Raw genomic sequence first — 20,183 nt, forward strand, 5'->3', positions numbered from 1 at the left:
TGTGTGTGTGTGTGGTGTGTGTGTGTGGTGTGTGTGTGGTGTGTGTGTGTGTGTGTGTGTGTGTGTTGTGTGTGTGTGTGTGTGTGGTGTGTGTGTGTGTGGTGTGTGCATGTTTTGGGCGCAGGAGAGCAATTGAGTTCTACTAAATACAAGTATTTCAGATACCTAGTCAGATGCACAACTAAATACAAGTATTTCAGATACCTAGTCAGATGCACAACTAAATACAAGTATTTTAGAGGCAACCGTATACTGGCCTACTACCTGAGTCTACCTCAAGAACAGTGATTGATATTGATGGACATGGTGAACAACAGTGTCCACTCACATTAGTGCAGTACAGGGACAGAGTAGATGTTGAACGCTGCTCATCTCTATACACCAGAGAGCATAATGTTTGTTTCTCAGTATCCTGCTCTGCTCTTCCTCACACAGTCATGTGTGTAGCTGCACAGATGGAAATTGCCTCTGACACTGCTGCTCAAGAGTAATGCTCACATAACTACTTCAGTCACTTTGTGTTGCCTGGGTCTGTTCCCCATCTCTTCTCTGATCCTCCAACTCACTGGTCTGTGGCAGTGATGGTCTAGATCAGAGGATATTGGCTCAGTATGTTTGCTGTGTGTGTATTGCAGTGTGTGTGTGTGTGTAAATGTATGTTCTAGGTCAGTTTGTGTGTATGTGTGTGTTACAGGTGTGTGGATGTGTGTAGAGCAGTGCTGTATGTATGGCTAACCCTCGTCTTGTCCCCTGGTCCTGTCATATGCTCACACTGCCCTCTGCTGCCTCCCAGGTCACACTGCAGCTCGTAAATCTGTCTGGAGTGAGGCGAACAGAGTGAATGGACGGGAGTGCAGCATTCGTCTCTCTATCCAGACTGCTGTAAAGCTTTTAAATTTTGAGAGGGTGTCAAGGAGGGATGAGATGGGCTGTCTCCCCAGGGGCAAACACACACACACACACACACCGCCCCCCAGACACCAGCAGGAACTTTAACTCAGTCCAAACATCAGACACAAAGTGTAAACAGTGGCGACTGAGGCCTTGAAGGAAAGATCAATCACTCTTAAAAAGCCCAAGGTTTAATAAGGTGCTACCTGCATTCTGTTTGATAACCATTGATCATTTGTTCGTTTGATTATAGTCTCTGGTCAGTTTATTTGATGGGACTTTTAGGAGGAAAGCAATAACCGAGAAGAGGGAGGGAAGGGAAGATTATCACCAAATGCAGTGAACCAGGGGCCTGCCTCCTCCCTTCAGTTCTCCACCAGGGCTCATCCTCTGCTTTATAATAGCATGTCTAAGTTAACGGCTCCTTCTGCCTCCCATAAAGAGGGGCTGTTTCACATTGTTCTGCTCTGCAGTGTTGGCAGTAATGGGTCGTTTTAAATGATCTTGTTAGAAGTCATTTCTCCAAGTTGACGGTTTTGGGATTCTAGCCGGACTTTCCTTTTTAGGGCTCAATCTAAGCTGTCCCTTGTGGAATCTGCTAAGCTATATTGACCTGGTTGATGTTGGAATCTGTTAAACTATATCGACCTGGTTGATGTTGGGGAATCTGTTATAACTATATGACCTGGTTGATGTTGAATCTGTTACTATATTGACCTGGTTGATGTTGAACCTTGTTAACTATATTGGACCTGGTTTGTATTGGAATCTGTTAAAAGCTATATGGACCTGGTTTTGATGTGGAATCTGTTAAAGTTCTTACATATTGACCCTGGGTTGATGTTGGAATCTGTTAAACTATATTGACCTGGTTGATGTTGGAATCTGTTAAACTATATTGACCTGGTTGATGTTGGAATCTGTTGCTCTTGTTGTTTGATTGAAAGGTGAAGAGTGTGTTCAACATGACGGCCAAAAGATGTCTATCAGCACACACGGAGTATAACAAACATTAGGAACACCTTCCTAATACTGAGCTGTACACCCTTTCGCCCTCAGAACAGCRTCAATTCGTRGGGYCATYGACTCTACAAGGTGTTGAAAGCGTTCCAKAGGGATGCTGGCCCATGTTGACTCCAYTGCTTCCCACAGTTGTGTCAAGTTGGCTGGATGTCCTTTAAAAAACCCACCAGCAATGCAGTTGTTGACACAAACCGGTGGGCCTGTCACCTACTACCATACCCCATCCAAAGGCACTTCTATATTTTGTCTTGCCCATTCACGCTCTGAATGGCACTCATACACAATCCATGTCTGTTGTCCCAGCATCCTTCTTCAACCTGTCTCCTCCCCTTCATCTACACTGATTTGAAGTGAATATAACAAGTGACATCAATAAGGGATCATAGCTTTCACCTGGATTCACCTGATCAGTCTATATTATTGAAAGAGCAGGTGTTCCTAATGTTTTATACACTCGGCACATATGTGTTTAATTATGGAAGAGACTGTGTTGAAATGTTGAACACTGACAATGGTCTTCTTCCTACAACAGGCCAAGAACCGAGCAGTTCACTATCTGTACTACATTGAGAGATACAACGACCACACTAGTAAGTCACTGTGTGTGTGGGTCTCTGCCTGTGTGAGTTTGTGTGAGATCAGAATGTGTCTTTCTCTACTCCTCATCCTCCTTCCCCTACATCTCCTCTTGGCCCATTGGGACATATGCCTGTAGGACATGGATGTGTTTTCCCTAACATTGTTTTTATTCTGACTGTCTGAGCAGTGAACCAGGCTTTTCCTATGTTTATTCTGACTGTCTGAGCAGTGAACCAGGCTTTTCCTATGTTACTTCTGACTGTCTGAAGCAGTGAACAGGCTTTTCCTATGTTTATTCTGACTGTCTGAGCAGTGAAACCAGTAGTTTCCTATGTTTATTCTGACTTTCTGAGCAGTGAACCAGGCTTTTCCTTGTTTTTCTGACTGTCTGAACAGTGAACCAGGCTTTTCCTATGTTTATTCTGACGTCTGAGCAGTGAACCAGGCTTTTCCTATGTTATTCTGACTGTCTGAACAGTGAACCAGGCTTTTTCCTATGTTATATTCTGACTGTCTGAGCAGTGAACCAGCTTTTCCTATGTTTATTCTGACTGTCTGAACAGTGAACCAGGCTTTTTCCTATGTTTATTCTGACTGTCTGAGCAGTGAACCAGGCTTCTCCTATGTTTATTCTGACTGTCTGAACAGTGAACCAGGCTTCTCCTATGTTTATTCTGACTGTCTGAACAGTGAACCAGGCTTTTTTACTATGTTTATTTGACTGTCTGAGCAGTGAACCAGGCTTTCCTATGTTTATTCTGACTGTCTGCAGTGAACCAGCTTTTCCTATGTTTATTCTGACTGTCTGAACAGTGAACCAGGCTTTTTCCTATGTTTATTCTGACTGTCTGAGCAGTGAACCAGGCTTTTCCTATGTTTATTCTGACTGTTGAACTGTGAACCAGGCTTTCCTATGTTTATTCTGACTGTCTGAGCAGTGAACCAGGCTTTTCCTATGTTTATTCTGACTGTCTGAGCAGTGAACCAGGCTTTCCTATGTTTATTCTGACTGTCTGAGCAGTGAACCAGGCTTTTTCCTATGTTATTCTGACGGTCTAACTGTGAACCAGGCTTTTCCTATGTTTATTCTGACTGTCTGAGCAGTGAACCAGGCTTTCCTATGTTTATTCTGACTGTCTGAACAGTGAACCAGGCTTTTCCTATGTTTATTCTGACTGTCTGAACTGTGAACCAGGCTTTTCCTATGTTTATCTGACTGTATGACTTGAACCAGCTTTTCCTATGTTTATTCTGACTGTCTGAACAGTGAACCAGGCTTTTCCTATGTTTATTCTGACTGTCTGAACAGTGAACCAGGCTTTTTCCTATGTTATTCTGACTGTCTGAACAGTGAACCAGGTTTTTCCTATGTTTATTCTGACTGTCTGAGCAGTGAACCAGGCTTCTCCTATGTTTATTCTGACTGTCTGAGCAGTGAACCAGGCTTTTCCTATGTTTATTCTGACTGTCTGAGCAGTGAACCAGGCTTTTTCCTATGTTTATTCTGACTGTCTGAGCAGTGAACCAGGCTTTTTCCTATGTTTATTCTGACTGTCGAGACAGTGAACCAGGCTTCTCCTATGTTTATTCTGACTGTCTGAGCAGTGAACCAGGCTTTTTCCTATGTTTATCTGACTGTCATGACTGAACCGGCTTTCTATGTTTATTCTGACTGTCTGAGCAGTGAACCAGGCTTTTCCCTATGCAAACCCCTGTACTTTAAGTGAGCGAGCTCAAATAATATATGATCTATTCCCTCAACAGACTAATCAAACTGCATATTTACAGCACTGCACAAAATAAGTTGAATATTGATCACATAACAAAATGTGTGAACAGTAATATTCTTGTTGAAGGTTTTCTGCAGAGGGGCAGTTGCTGCAAATTGCTAGATGAAAGGCACGTTTTTCTCTCTGTAGGGTTTTGTTTAATTCTCTTGCTGTAAGTTGGTCTCTGTGTTAGTCACACATACACACACTGAAAGAGGCTGTTCCTAACAGGCCCGGACCTCCTGCAGCTACTGTAAGTGTTCTGTTCTGTGGGTGATGTGTTTGTGCCATGCCGGCCCAGACTAACACAGGACAGGCTGGCTCTTTGACTCCTGTCACTAACCCACTCAGTCACACTCACTCAAGGTTCTGACTCATCCCCCATGGCTCATCGGGAGAGATGAAAAAATGTCCCCCTATTCCCTGTTTAGTGCACTTTGTTGGCCAGAGGGAAAGGGTCATACTGGCTGGGGTGAGCTGATGACTGAGCTGGGTTGACATGGATGTTTTTTTTCTTTGTAACAGTTTACCATGATATCAACTCCACCTTCAAGAGGACCACCCTACTCATGAAGAAACAGCGCCGAGGTGTGGTAGAGCATTTTGGGGCGGCAGGGTAGCCTAGTGGTTAGAGCGTTGGGCTAGTAACCGAGAGGTTGCAAGTTTGAATCCCCGAGCTGACAAGGTACAAATCTGTCATTCTGCCCCTGAACAAGGCAGTTTAACCCACTGTTCCTAGGCTGTCATTAAAAATAATAATTTGTTCTTAACTGACWTGCCTAGTTAAATAAAGGTAAAAAAATAAAATGTGTGTGTATGGCTGCCCTAACAAGCTGTGCTCAACCCAGAGGAGCAACAAGTTGATGAGAGTTCATCTGACAGAGCACTGTGCACGGAGTGCGTCCTGACCCCGAACCCGAGGAAGAGATCCCTAACATGCGGCTCACCTGGGACGACGTCCGTGCCGCTCAGGGCATGAAACGCTCAGTCTGGGCCGGGATCAAGAGGACCATCTGGTGACCGCAACACGACGATAATGCGAACAGAGCAGAAGTCCGGCCCTATGAACTGGACCGMTGGGGTTGGAGAGATGTTTGGCTGGGTTCAGGTTGTTGGGTGGTGAGTGTGACTGGGAAGGAAGCGTGGCTCTCAGGCATCATGAGACTTCTTAGACTGGAGCTCCATGGAYCTCATCATCAAGAGACTCACCCCAGTGGAAACGACATATGAGACACTCTTTTCACTCCACTACAGTACAGCTACGACCGGAAGTGATTTTTGTAGCCGMTTAGGAGAGAATTTTTGCTAACCCTACCCATTTTCCTGACCTTAACCTAATTCTCCTACTTGGTACGTTAATTCTACTAACCTGCTGTGTTAGTTCTCCGAACCTGCTACGAAAAATTCATTTCCGGTCGTAGCTGTATCGAAGTGGTGTGAAAAAAGTGTTTCTCGTGTGCATGTAACATCATGACTTTATATTTCACCAAAGGTTGTGAAATGCATCGAAAAGAGCTTCATATCTAAACAGTTTAACTCAACCAATAGAGTGTGTCTGTTTGTACTGTCAGAATAATGTTCTTTCAAAATCACTTGTTCATGTGACGTTGTCGAAAATGACAGCTGTCTAATAAAAATGTAAACTCTCCAAAATGGCTTGTGTTGTGTTCTATTACTTTTGAAGGAGCTGTCAGGACATGTCATGCTTTGATGACAGTTATAGTGATAATTTCCTCAGCAGCTGTCCACTGCTCGCTCCAGAGGCTCTTGCTGTTTTAGCTTTCAGTTCATTTCCGCCTACATTCCAGCATGCAACTACTAACATAGTCACCACCTTCCACAAGCACATAAAACGAAACTTGGTGGTAACAATGCAGCAAGATGAATTCAAAGAACTCAAGAGCTTTTAACAGTGAATGACTTTGTAAACTTAAAGTATACATTTCTGCTGTACTTTTCCGTACTCTGACTTTCCATGTATTTACATTTTACATTTTAGTCATTTAGCAGACGCTCTTATCCAGAGCGACTTACAGTAGAGTGCATACATTTTATTACATTTTTTACATACTGGACAAGGATATCCCTACCGGCCAAACCTCCCTAACCCGGACGACGCTATGCCAATTGGCGTCGCCCCACGGATCTCCCGGTTGCGGCCGGCTGCGACAGAGCCTGGACGCGAACCCAGCCCCAGCTGGGCGCGAACCCAGAGACTCTGGTGGCGCAGCTAGCACTGCGATGCAGTGCCCTAGACCACTGCGCCACTCGGAGATGCGTGTTATCTTCTCCTTGACTATTTTCAGACTCTTTATTGTGTATAGTTATCATATTTTAATGGTCCCTTTAGTCAACTTATGAGTTATTAATAATTATGTGTKCTGTTTACCTCAACTTGGCAACCCCTTGGCAGGGAGTCTCTAGTTTGTAGTCTGAAGAAGCATTAATTCACACATGAACAGCTCTCCAAAGAAGGMATCCTTCCAATKGTGRTGTCTGTCTTAAGCCAGACAGGCATTTATTMAAATAGTGTTCTCTTAATATGGTCTTGAACTTGGTGTTTGAACTAATGGTAGGATTCAAACTAAGTAGTTCTTTAAAGACTTTCAGCTGAATATTTTGGTTGGTGCAGTACAGGTGTAATGTGTTATGTGACCTCTCCACCACTTGGGGGTGCTAGTAGCACCTGATATTCAGGCTTCTTAAATTGTTAACCTTTATTATGGATAAAATGTGGATTTTTATGTCAGTCATGAGACTATAATATTGCACATATACTGTATATGTTATGACATCTCGTAGCTTAAGTTCCTTGTTTTTCACCTTTCATGAAGTATCATTTGATTTATTGTATTCCATCGAATCTAACAACGAATCCTATCCCACTGGGCACAGATGTAATTTCAAAGTCAAGGTTTGATTTACATTTGTTTGAGTTTTCAACTAACGTGATTTCAACGTGAACATTTAAAAAATGGCACCATGTCATTGGATTAGATTAAAAATTGGGTGGGGGAAAAAATGTATTCCCTTACATTGATGTCTTTGCAAATCCAATCAGTTTCCAACATAGATTCAGCATCATCATATTACATTTCAGTGGATGCCTCCTATCAGGCTTAATTAATGACCACACAGTGGGTGCCCCTATAGCCTGTTATAGACTGTCAACATATATTTGGTTTAAAAGCCATGGAAACTGTGGATGTTATTTATTTTATTATTATTATAAACAGTGCATTGGGTCATGTGACCAAGAAAGGTATGTATTGGATCTTGTCTGTTACCTTTATTTTTATTTTCTGTTCTACCTTATGTTATTTTTAGTATTACATTGTTATTGATTACTGCATTGATTACTGCAAGAAAGGCATTTCACTGTACTTGTGCACGTGACATTAAAACTTGAAATGTATAAGGTGCAATCCAAGAGTGATTGTCAAGGGTCCTCCGCTTCTTTGGTTCCTGGTACATAAGAACTCTTTCCCCTTCCTGATACCCCTTCACACACACACACACACACACACACACACACACACACACACACACACACACACACACACACACACACACACACACACACACACACACAATACCATTCATTCCATTCCAGACATTACTATGAGCCCGCCCTCCCCAACTATGGTGCCACCAACCGCCTGTGACAGACACACACACACATTCCATGTAATGACTGTCACCCACATGAGATGGAGACAATATCTGCTTTCAAAACACAAGTCAACAGACATTTGTGCATGAAAAACAATTTTCAAGATTACAATCTCTGGCCTGTGAACAAATATGTACCTACTAAGCAACATTTGGAACTAAAGGAGAGAAGAGATTCAGCAACCCTTGGAATGGAACTCAATAAAAAAGCATCTTCATTAATAAAAGTAGAACCAAAGTTTCGGCTTTCGGCCTTCATCTGGGTTTTTGGTCAAACTAAACAACAGAGAATGAGTCCATTTGTCCTGCAATGTACCGTACAGATACAGTTATTAGACGTTATTAATTCTCCTGTAAAGTTACTGTAGCATCAGAGTGACTAGGTTGCTTTCTATAGGGAGTACATGTGGCTAAAAACAGATATGTCACACCTATTGTCAATAGTGGGGACTAAAGTCATATGCTACTTATTGTTTCTGTAGTGCTAGCTGAGCAGATACCTCAGACTGTGTAATGGATCCATGGTTCACTAGACATACCAGTATTTGTACTCCGCCCATGGGTCTTTTGTGTGGGGTGAGGGCCTGCAGATAACCCACTTATCACGTTTACATATTTACCTGCACCTTTACTTGGCCCTGGTGCCTGCATACAGCCAAGCATGCCAGCTATCTGGTGGAGAATGCTGGACATAGGGTTAAACTCAGGGTTAGAGATGAGTCTGGGGTTAGCGTTGAGCTAACAGATAGAACATCCCATTACCTCTGTTGAGGAAACACACAACTTGCCCTAAACAAACCTGGATACTTAGTAGTTTACTGATAAGTAACACGCAATCAAGATCATTAACCATATTTAAAACCAATTTTATACAATATCATAAAAATACAACAGCCGTGACAAAATTAATTGTGCAATAATTCATAATAATAATAATAATTGATTGAATTTGTATTGCGCTTTTCATTACAGCAAGATTCTCAAAGACACTCTTAAAACAACAAAACAAAACATTTCAGTTAGCCTATTGACAGTTTTGGGTGGAATATCTTCCACAGTCATCCACAGAGGCAGGTGCAAGTCCAACAGGTCGCATCCTGTGTCCAATCCACTCTCAATGCGCAGCTTCCTCACCCGTGCTGTCCACGTCTTTTCCGACTGAGACCGAGATGAAGGGGGGAAATTATGTTCAGATCCAGGAGGGGAACAAGTCAGAAGCCAGGACACCTCCTGCCATCCACAGTCGTAAACTCTTTGGTAAACACCTCCGAAAAACATGTAGCACCCACCTGGGTGAAGCCGTGTAGCCACCAAGCTTGGGGCGTATGAAGCTCACTACAGTCAATAGGGATAGTACACCATGAAGTAAACCATTGTGGAAAAACTTTAGTGATCCTCTGCCATCTTCAAAAGCCTCCAAGCCGCAGCCTAAAAAAAATGTAATAATAAAATAATAATTATATGTATATATATATATATATATATATATATATATATATATATATATATATATATATATATATATATATATATATATACATACATACATACAGTACCAGTCAAAAGTTTGGACACACCTACTCACTCAAGGGTTTTTCTTATTTTTTTTTACTATTTCCAACATTGTAGAATAATAGTGAAGACATCGAAACTATGAAATAACACATATGGAATCATGTAGTAACCAAAAAAAAGTGTATGATGAGCTCTTGTTGGCTGCTTTTCCTTCACTCTGCAGTCAAACTCATCCCAAATCATCTGAATTGGGTTAAGGTTGGGGGATTGTGGAGGCCAGGTCATCTGATGCAGCACTCAATCACTCTCCTTCTTGGTCAAATAGACCTTACACAGCCTGGAGGTGTGATGGGTCATTGTCCTGTTGAAAACAAATGATAGTCCGACTAAGTGTAAACCAGATGGGATGGCGTATCGCTGCAGAATGCTGTGGAAGCCATGCTGGTTAAGTGTGCCTTGAATTCTAAATAAATCACAGACAGGGTCACCAGCAAAGCACCACCACAACATCACACCTCCTCCTCTATGCTTCACTGTGGGAACCACACATGTGGAGATCATCTGTTCACCTACTCTGCTTCTCACAAAGACACAGCGGTTGTAACCAAAAATCTCAAATTTGTACTCATCAGACCAAAGCTGTCATCAAGGCAAAGGGTGGCTACTATGAACAATCTTAGATAAACATGAGCTGGCGCACACCCAGAATAATAGTTTGTGTGGAGGTGCTAACTAACAGCGAATAAACTATAAACTATCAAAATAAAGAAAGTCGCACACTCCATGTATAATCTCCCAGCAATTTAATGGGTATTTACCAACGTTTCGGCATTACTGTGCCTTCCTCAGGGTAATGTCATGAATACTTGAACCAGGTTATGTATTTTGGGGTATGAGAACAACTAGGTTGATTGTAACTTACACAGTATATACATATGAGATGAGTGATGCAAGATCTGTAAACATTAATAAAGTGACATTATTAAAATGACTAGTGTTCCATTTATTAAAGTGGTCAATGATTTCAAGTCTGTGTATATAGGCATTAGCCTCTCTGTGCTAGTGATGGCTATTTAACAATCTGATGGCCTTGAGATAGAAGCTGTTTTTCAGTCTCTCGGTCCCAGCTTTGATATCTGTACTGACCTCGCCTTCTGGATGATAGTGGGGTAAAAAGGCAGTTGCTCGGGTGGTTATTGCTCTCAATTATGCATCTGTAAAGTTTGTGAGGGTTTTAGGTGACAAGCCGAATTTCTTCAGCCTCCTGAGGTTGAAGAGGCGCTGTTGCACCTTCTTCACCACACTGTCTGTGTGGGTGGACCATTTCATTTTGTCCGTGATGTGTGCACCGAGGAACTTAAAACTTTCCACCTTCTCCACTGCTGTCCCTTCAATGTGGATAGGGGGGGCTCCTTCTGCTGTTTCCTGAAGTCCAGGATCATCTCCTTTGTTTTGTTGACGTTGAGTGAGAGGTTGTTTTCCTGACACCACACTCCCAGAGCCCTCACCTCCTCCCAGTAGGCTGTCTCGTTGTTGTTGGTAATCAAGCCTATTACTGTTTTGTCATCTGCAAACTTGATGATTGAGTTGGAGGCGTGCATGGCCACGCAGTCATGGATGAACAGGGAGTAAAGGACCCTTGTGGGCCCCGGAACGAATTGCAAAAATCGCTGAAGCTGGAGACTTACATTTCCCTCACTAACTTTAAACATCAGCTATCTGAGCAGCTAACCGATCGCTGCAGCTGTACATAGTCCGTCTGTAAATAGCCCACCCAATCTACCTACCTCATCCCCATATTGTTTTTATTTACTTTGCTGCTCTTTTGCACACCAGTATCACTACTTACACACCATCATCTGCTCATCATCTGCTCATCTATCACTCCAGTGTTAATCTGCTAAATTGTAATTACTTTGCTACTATGGCCTATTTATTGCCATACCTCCTCATGCCATTTGCAGACACTGTATATAGACTTTCTTTTTTCTATTGTGTTGACTGTACTCTTGTTTATTCCATGTAACTCTGTGTTGTTGTTTCTGTTGCACTGCTTTGCTTTATCTTGGCCAGGTCGCAGTTGTAAATGAGAACTTGTTCTCAACTAGCTTACCTGGTTAAATAAAGGTGAATTAAATAAAGGAGAACCCACAGTCTTTGGTAGCTGGCCGCGTCGGTGGCACTGTGTTAGCCTCAAAGAGAGCAAAGAACGTGTTTAGCTTGTCCGGAAGCAAGACTTTGGTGTCCGATACGTGACTGGTTTTCCTTTTGTAGTCCGTGACTGTCTGTATACCCTGCCACATACATCTCGTCTCTGAGCCGTTGAATTGCAACTCCACTTTCTCTTTTTGCTGACGTTTTGCCTGTTTGCCTGCATTGCAGAGGGAATGACTACAGAAAACTGTTTGTATTCTGCCATATTCCCAGTCACCTTGCCATGGTTAAATGGGGTGCTTCGTGCTTTCAGTTTTGTGCGAATGCTGCCATCTATCCACGGTTTCTGGTTAGAGTAGGTTTTAATAGTCACAGTGGGTACAACATCTCCTCTACACTTCTTGATAAACTCAGTAACTGTCTCAGTGTACACGTCAATATTGTTCTCAGATGCTACCTGGAACATATCCCAGTCCGCATCAAAACAATCTTGAAGCGTGGATTACGATTGGTCAGACCAGCGTTGAATAGTTCTTAGCACGGGAACGTACTGTTTGAGTTTCTGCATATAGGAAGGGAGGAACAACACGGAGTCGTGGTCAGATTTGCCAAAGGAGGGCTTTGTATGCATCCCGGAAGTTGGAGTAACAATGGTTGAGTGTTTTTTCACCGTGAGTACTACAGTCTATATGCTGATAGAATTTAGGTAGCCTTTTCCTCAAATTTTCTTTGTTAAAATCCCCATCTACAATAAATGCAGCCTCAGGATATATGGTTTCCAGTTTGCATAAAGTCCAGTGAAGTTCCTAAAGGGCCGTCGGGGTATCGGCTTGAGGGGGGATATACACGGCTGTGACAATAACCAAAGAGAATTGTCTTGGGAGATAATACAGTCGGCATTTGATTGTGAGTTATTCTATGTCAAGTGAACAAAAGAACTTGAGTTCCTGTATGTTATTGCAATTACACAATGAGTCATTAATCCTGAATTATACACCCCCGCACTTCTTCTTCCCGGAGAGATTCCGTTCGGCAAGATGAACTGAGAATCCAGATGGCTGGACGGACTCCGACAGTATATACCGAGAGAGCCATGTTTCCGTGAAACAGAGTATGTTATAATCCCTGAGGTCTCTCTGGAAAGAAACCCTTGCCCTGATCTCGTCAACTTTGTTATCCAGGGACTGAACATTAGCGAGTAATATACTCGGAAGCGGTGGGTGGTGTGCGCGTCTCCTATTCTAACTAGATGACCGCGCCGAATTCCTCTTCTCTGCTGGTGTTGTTTTGGGTCGGCCTCTGGAATCAGTTAAAATGCCCTGGTTGGTGCGACAAAGGATCAGCTTCGGTAATTTGTATTCCTGGTCGTAATGCTGGAAGTGCTGGTGAGTTACCTCCACTCTGATATGCAATAGTTCTTCCCGGTAGTATGTAATAACATAACATTTTCAGGGCTAACAATGTAAGCAGCACAAAATATACAGAAACACACAAATCAAATCAAATTGTATTCATCACATGCTTTGTAAACAACAGGTGTAGACTAACAGTCAAATGCTTACTTACCTTCCCATCAATGCACAGATACTGTAGCTATGTAACTAAGTCATTGCCYTTATAATGTTAATAATGCTCTCAACAAAGTATCAGTAAATTGAATTTGTCTGTAATTTCTTCAAAGGAATATTAATTCAGCTCTTTCTAAGCACTGGTATCTGTGTAGCACTTACCACAGCAGCAATGTCTATCTGGTAGTTTTTCAAGATGGCTGTATCCTCTTTAAAATGAGTGGTGACCTTCACCAGGGCTTTTGATACACTGAGGTAGGAGAAGGCTGCCAGTCAATGGTACGCAAAGTCCTGGAGAGATACAAAGAGACCATTAGGCACACACTATCTCACACAAAATCACATTAATAGACAAGCATACTGACAAACTTATAAAACAGACACTCGGCCATTCATTTAGTCACTTAAACACTCTCACGCAAGCATACACACACACAAGAGACACACACGCACGCACACACAACCACACCAGCCTGCTCAATAACATCTAAGCACAACAATCCATTCCATACCTACTACAAAGGTCTGCTGAAGCCTTCATTGACTTGGAATGGCATCAAGTGCAGGGCTGTGTCCCAATGGTCCTCAGTCACTCTCCTTGGGGACGACTGCTTTGTTATGGCTGGAGAGGTGAACGCAATAGTGAACTTACTTTGTCCCTCTTCAGTCTTTTCACATATTAGTACACTGAACAAAAAATTCAACGCAACATGTAAAGTGTTGGTTCCATGTTTCATGACCTGAAATGAAAGATCCCAGAGATTTTCAATACGCACACAAAGCGTATTTTGCTCAAATGTTGTGCACTAATTTGTTTAATCCCTGTAAGTGAGCATTCTCCTTTGCGAAGATAATCCATCCACTTGCAGGTGTGGCATATCAATAAGATGATTAAACAGCATGATCATCACACAGATGCACTTGTGCTGGGAGACAATTAAAGGCCACTCTAAAAAATATATATATCTTTTTTTAATTTCACCTTTATTTAACCAGGTAGGCTAGTTGAGAACAAGTTCTCATTTACAACTGCGACCTGGCCAAGATAAAGCAAAGCAGTGCAACACAAACAACAACACAGAGTTACACATGGAATAAACAAACATACAGTCAATATACAATAGAAAAAAATCTTATACAATGTGTGCAAATGAGGTAGAACAAGGGAGGTAAGGCAATAATGAGGTCATAGTGGCGAAATAATTCAAATATAGCAATTAAACACTGGAGTGATAGATGTGTGGAAGATGAGTGTGCAAGTAAAGATACTGGGGTGCAAAGGAGCAAAAATAATTAAATAAATAACAGTATGGGGATGAGGTAGTTGGATGGGCTATTTACAGATGAGCTATGTACAGGTGCAGTGATCTGTGAGCTGCTCTGACAGCTGGTGCTTAAAGCTAGTGAGGGAGATATGAGTCTCCAGCTTCAGTGATTTTTGCAGTTCGTTCCAGTCATTGGCAGCAGAGAATTGAAAGGAAAGGCGGCCAAAGGAGGAATTGGCTTGGGGGTGACCAGTGAAATATACCTGCTGGAGCGCGTGCTACGGGTGGGTGCTGCTATGGTGACCAGTGAGCTGAGTAAGGCAGGGCTTTACCTAGCAAAGCCTTATAGATGACCTGGAGCCAGTGGGTTTGGCAACGAATCTGAAGCGAGGGCCAGCCAACGGAGCATACATGTCGCAGTGGTGGGTAGTATATGGGGCTTTGGTGACAAAACGGATGGCACTGTGATAGACTGCATCCAATTTTCTGAGTAGAGTGCTGGAGGCTATTTTGTAAAGGACATCGCCGAAGTCAAGGATCGGTAGGATAGTCAGTTTTACGAGGGTATGTTTGGCAGCGTGCGCGTGAGTGTAGGATGCTTTGTTGTGAAATAGAAAGCCGATTCTAGGTTTAATTTTGGATCGGAGATGCTTAATGTGAGTCTTGAATGAGAGTTTACAGTCTAACCAGACACCTAGGTATTTGTAGTTGTCCACATATTCTAAGTCAGAACCGTCCAGAGTAGTGATGCTGGACGGGCGGGCAGGTGTGGGCAGCGATCGGTTGAAAAGCATGCATTTAGATCTACTTGCATTTAAGAGCAGTTGGAGGCCACAGAAGGCGGGTTGTATGGCATTGAAGCTCATCTGGAGGTTAGTTAACACAGTGTCCAAAGAAGGGCCAGAAGTATACAGAATAGAGTTGCGTAGAGGTGGATCAGAGAGTCACCAGCAGCAAGAGCAACATAATTGATATATACAGAGAAAAGAGTTGGCCCGAGGATTGAACCCCGTGGCACCCCCATAGAGACGGACAACAGGCCCTCCGATTTGACACACTGAACTCTATCAGAGAAGTAGTTGGTGAACCAGGTGAGGCAGTCATTAGAGAAACCAAGGCTGTTGAGTCTGCCGATAGGAATGTGGTGATTGAAAAAGTCAAAAGCCTTGGCCAGGTCGATGAATACAGCTGCACAGTATTGTCTCTTATCGATGGCGGTTATGATATCGTTTAGGACCTTGAGCGTGGCTGAGGTGCACCCATGACCAGCTCGGAAACCAGATTGCATAGCGGAGAAGGTACGGTGGGATTCGAAATGGTCGGTGATCTGTTTGTTAACTTGGCTTTCGAAGAGAAAGGCAGGGTAGGATAGATATAGGTCTGTAGCAGTTCTAGAGTGTCTAGAGTGTCTCCCCCTTTGAAGAGGGGATGATCGCGGCAGCTTTCCAATCTTTGGGGATCGCAGACAGAGAGATTGAACAGTCTAAAATTGGGGTTGCAACAATTTCGTCAGAGACTTTTAGAAAGAGAGGGTCCAGATTGTCTAGCCCGGCTGATTTTTAGGGGTCCAGATTTTGCAGTTCTTTCAGAACATCAGCTATCTGGATTTGGGTAAAGGAGAAATGGGGGAGGCTTGGGCAAGTTGCTGTGGGGGGCGCAGGGCTGTTGACCGGGGTTGGGGTAGACAAAAATTGGGGTATTGAAATTCTCAATTATGGCAGATTTATCGGTGGTGACAGTGTTTCCTAGCCTCAGTGCAGTGGTCAGCTGGGAGGAGGAGCTCTTATTCTCCATGGACTTTACAGTGGCCCAGAACTTTTTGGAGTTTGTGCTACAGGATGCAAATTTCTGTTTGAACAAGCTTGTCTTTGCTTTCCTAATTACCTGTGTATATTGGTTCCTAACTTCCCTGAAAATGTGCATATCGTGGGGGCTATTCGATGCTAATGCAGTGCGCCACAGGATGTTTTTGTGCTGGTCAAGGGCAGTCAGGTCTGGAGTGAACCAAGGGCTATATATTTATTAACTATATATATATATATATAGTTTTGTTCCTAGTTCAACATTTTTTGAATGGGGCATGCTTATTTAAGATGGTGAGGAAAGCACTTTTAAAGAATAACCAGGCATCCTCGACTGACGGAATAAAGTCATTATCCTTCCAGGATACCCGGGCCAGGTCGATTAGAAAGGCCTGCTCGCAGAAGTGTTTTAGGGAGAGTTTGACATTGATGAGGGGTGGTCAAACCCATTACGGACCCATTACGGACAGAGGCAATGAGACAGTGATTGCTGAGATCCTGGTTGAAGACAGCAGAGGTGTATTTGGAGGGCAGGTTGGTTAGGATGATATCTATGAGGGTTCACGTGTTTACGGATTTGAGGTTGTACCTAGTAAGTTCATTGAAAATTTGTGTGAGATTGTGGGCATCAAGCTTAGACTGTAGGATGGCCGAGGTGTTAAGCATGTCAGAGTTTAGGTCACCTAACAGCACAAGCTCTGAAGATAGATGGGGGACAATCAATTCACATATGGTGTCCAGGGCACAGCTGGGGGCAGAAGGTGGTCTATAGCAAGCAGCAACGGTGAGAGACTTGTTTCTGGAAAGGTGTATTTTTAAAAGCAGAAGCTCAAATTGTTTGTGCACAGACCTGGATAGTAAGATAGAACCCTGCAGGCTATCTCTGCAGTAGATTGCAACTCCGCCACCTTTGGCAGTTCTATCTTGTTGGAAAATGTTATAGTTAGGGATGGAAATTTCAGGGTTTTTGGTGGTCTTCCTAAGCCAGGATTCAGACACGGCTAGGACATTCGGGTTGGCAGAGTGTGCTAAGGCATTGAATAAAACAAACTTAGGGAGGAGGCTTCTTATGTTAACATGCATGAGACCAAGGCTTTTACGGTTACAGAAGTCAACAAACAAGAACGCCTGGGGAGTGGGAGTGGAGCTAGGCACTGCAGGGCCTGGATTAACCTCTACATCACCAGAGGAACAGAGGAGTAGGATAACGGTACGGCTAAATGCTAGACTGGTCGTCTAGTACGTTCGGAACAGAGAGTTAAAGGAGCCGGTTTCTGGGCACGGTAGAATAGCTTCAAGGCATAATGTACAGACAAGGGTATTGTAGGATGTGAATACAGTTGAGGTAAACTTATGCATTGAGGAGAGAGAGACGTCATCAGAGCATGCAACAGGACACTGTACTGTCTACACTCGGTTAGTTGTTTACATTAAAAAGTGTTCATTAAATCGATTTTAATCCGAACAAAAGTTTTGTTACTAAGGATTCCACAACGCTGTTAGCCTTTAAGGCTGGGACTCCAAGTTTGTGTTCCTTTTTTTTTGCGTGGATTCCGCGAATGCTAGCTGGCTGTACTACAGACACCTGTCGTCATCGTGGGAAAGACTCATTGTTATCTTTTCGTAAAACAACTGATTTCAGTATAGAGCCAATCTGGATACCAAGCAGATCCTGAGGGAAATCGACGTGTACCAACAGCTTTACGCTATGGAGGAACAACATACTCCTTCGTGGAAAGATCCAACCACCTCATAAAATAACTTTAACCTGACAAAAAAAAGAAAAACAGATTCATCTACAGACACGGACGATTTACTTACCATTGAGGCAGAGGCTATTGCTCTGGCTGGAATCCATGCAACAATGGAAAGGTTGTGTGAGGAGGCAGCAGGGCTGAGGGGGAGTTTGGAGTTCAGCCAGAGTGAAATTCTCAAACTCCAAAGAGAAAACAAGACACTCACAGCCAAGGTAAAAATACACGATTCCAACATGGATTGTCTACTCAGGGAAAACAGGGTGATGAAGGAGACGCTACTAGACATACAAAGTCGTAGCATGCGTAAAAAAAAAAATTTCTGGTATTCCTGAGGATGCATCCAATAATCCAGAGGGCGCGATCAGAGAATTCATGCAATCCGCATTGAAACTTCCTATAGAGACTGTAAACAAGGTGGCTTTCCACCGAGTACACAGACTTGGAGCTCGGAGCGACAAGACCAAGGGTCCCCGACCGATCATCGCAAAATTTGAACACTACCAACAAAAGGAGCTGATCAAAAGCAGAGGAAGGGAGCTAAAAGGGACCAAATTCGGTCTCAATGACCAATTTCCAAAGGAGATAAACGAACGTCGTAAGAGACTGTATCCGGTACAAAGACAACAAAGGATGGATTGTAGGCGTGCCTTTATCATTATGGACAAACTCTTTATAGATGGACAGCTATTCCGAGACAGCTCCATAACACCGTGGCTGTACTAAATTCTACAGGGACTTCAGGTTACGAAAAAAAAGAAGGTATGGGAACTGTTTAAAATATCTGAACATTATGAAGTGGATATGAACACACACGTACTCAACTACATGCTTGCTTACACATATGGACTTATACATACACTCACACACCTGATCTCGCTCTCCTCTCTCACTCTCTCTTTCTCTCTTTTCTCTTCTCTTCTCTCCCTCTCTCTCTATTGTCGAGAACTGTTTAATAATTTAATGTGTTTATTGTTTGTCTATCTTTTTTTATGTATTTGTCTACAAGTTTATATATGTTTACAACAACCAAGGGGAAGATATCAGAATAGGGGCATTGGGGAATAATAACATTGTACGGAATACATTTGTACTATAGTGAAGCCATCTCTAGAGTAATGCAAGGTCTCTTTCATGATCATGTGAAACGTCAATTGCTATGGAAATGCTGGGATGTGTTTTTCAATTATGTTAAAGGTAATTAAGGTGCAACTATGATGGTGATACGATATGGATTACAATTATGAATATTAAGGCTATACGCACTACATGTTACGCACGTAGACACTCAAACATGCAAATTGGCAGAGTTATTATTTATTTGGACATCACACATTATAGTCTTACTCTTATACAGACATCATACACACTCTCATTATATCATATCCAATATCATACTCGTCAACCTACTCAGATTTGTTACACACATAATTTGTCTCAATTTTCTTACATCTGTGGTATTGGCTCACAGGCAAACAGGCAAGGGAATAAAAACATATTGCTAGAACCTATTTCCTAAATTCTAAATATCAGACATTTGAAAGCTCTAGTTTTGACCGTCATAATACCTCTGATGGCAGTAAACTTACAAGCACTAATTATGGTCAATTTAGCCTGAGAATAGTATCTAGTTATGGTAAGGGATGAAATAAGTATAGCTAGTTATAATTGTAACGGTTTGGCAGATTATAAAAAAAGAAGATCAGTCTTTACATGGCTAAAAGAAAAGGAATATAACATATACTGTTTACAGGAAACTCACTCTACATCCTTAGATTAAGTTGTGTGGAAAAAGGAATGGGGTGGTGAAATGATTTTCTGTCATGGACAAAGGAACTCAAAGGGTGTGATTATATTAATTAACAAAAATTTCGATCTGAAGGTGCAAATAATCAGGAATGATTCGCAAGGAAGATGGATCCTTTTGAATATGAAAGTGGACGAAAAAGAGATTTGGCTCATTAATCTATATGGTCCAAATCAGGATGATACATACTTCTTCGAAAACATTTATACCAATTTATTGAACTTACAGGCAACAAATGATCTAATCATTATGGTAGGAGACTATAACACAGTGTTAAGTACCTCAATGGAATGTAAAGGTAATCACTCTACAAACTATCATCACCATGCCCTTAAGGAAATCACAAATATTATGGACACATTACAAATAGTGGATATTTGGAGA

The 20,183-nt window shown here is 42.4% G+C and overlaps 1 pseudogene; it reads left to right on the forward strand.

Moving 5' to 3' along the window:
* The window catches only part of LOC111951758 (small ribosomal subunit protein uS5m-like), a 108,901-nt pseudogene extending 102,994 nt beyond the window's left edge, over nt 1-5,907 (forward strand).
* The last annotated feature ends 14,276 nt before the right edge of the window (nt 5,908-20,183 follow it).

This window comes from Salvelinus sp. IW2-2015, linkage group LG25, assembly GCF_002910315.2.
Source record: "Salvelinus sp. IW2-2015 linkage group LG25, ASM291031v2, whole genome shotgun sequence".
Classification (NCBI taxonomy): domain Eukaryota; kingdom Metazoa; phylum Chordata; class Actinopteri; order Salmoniformes; family Salmonidae; genus Salvelinus; species Salvelinus sp. IW2-2015.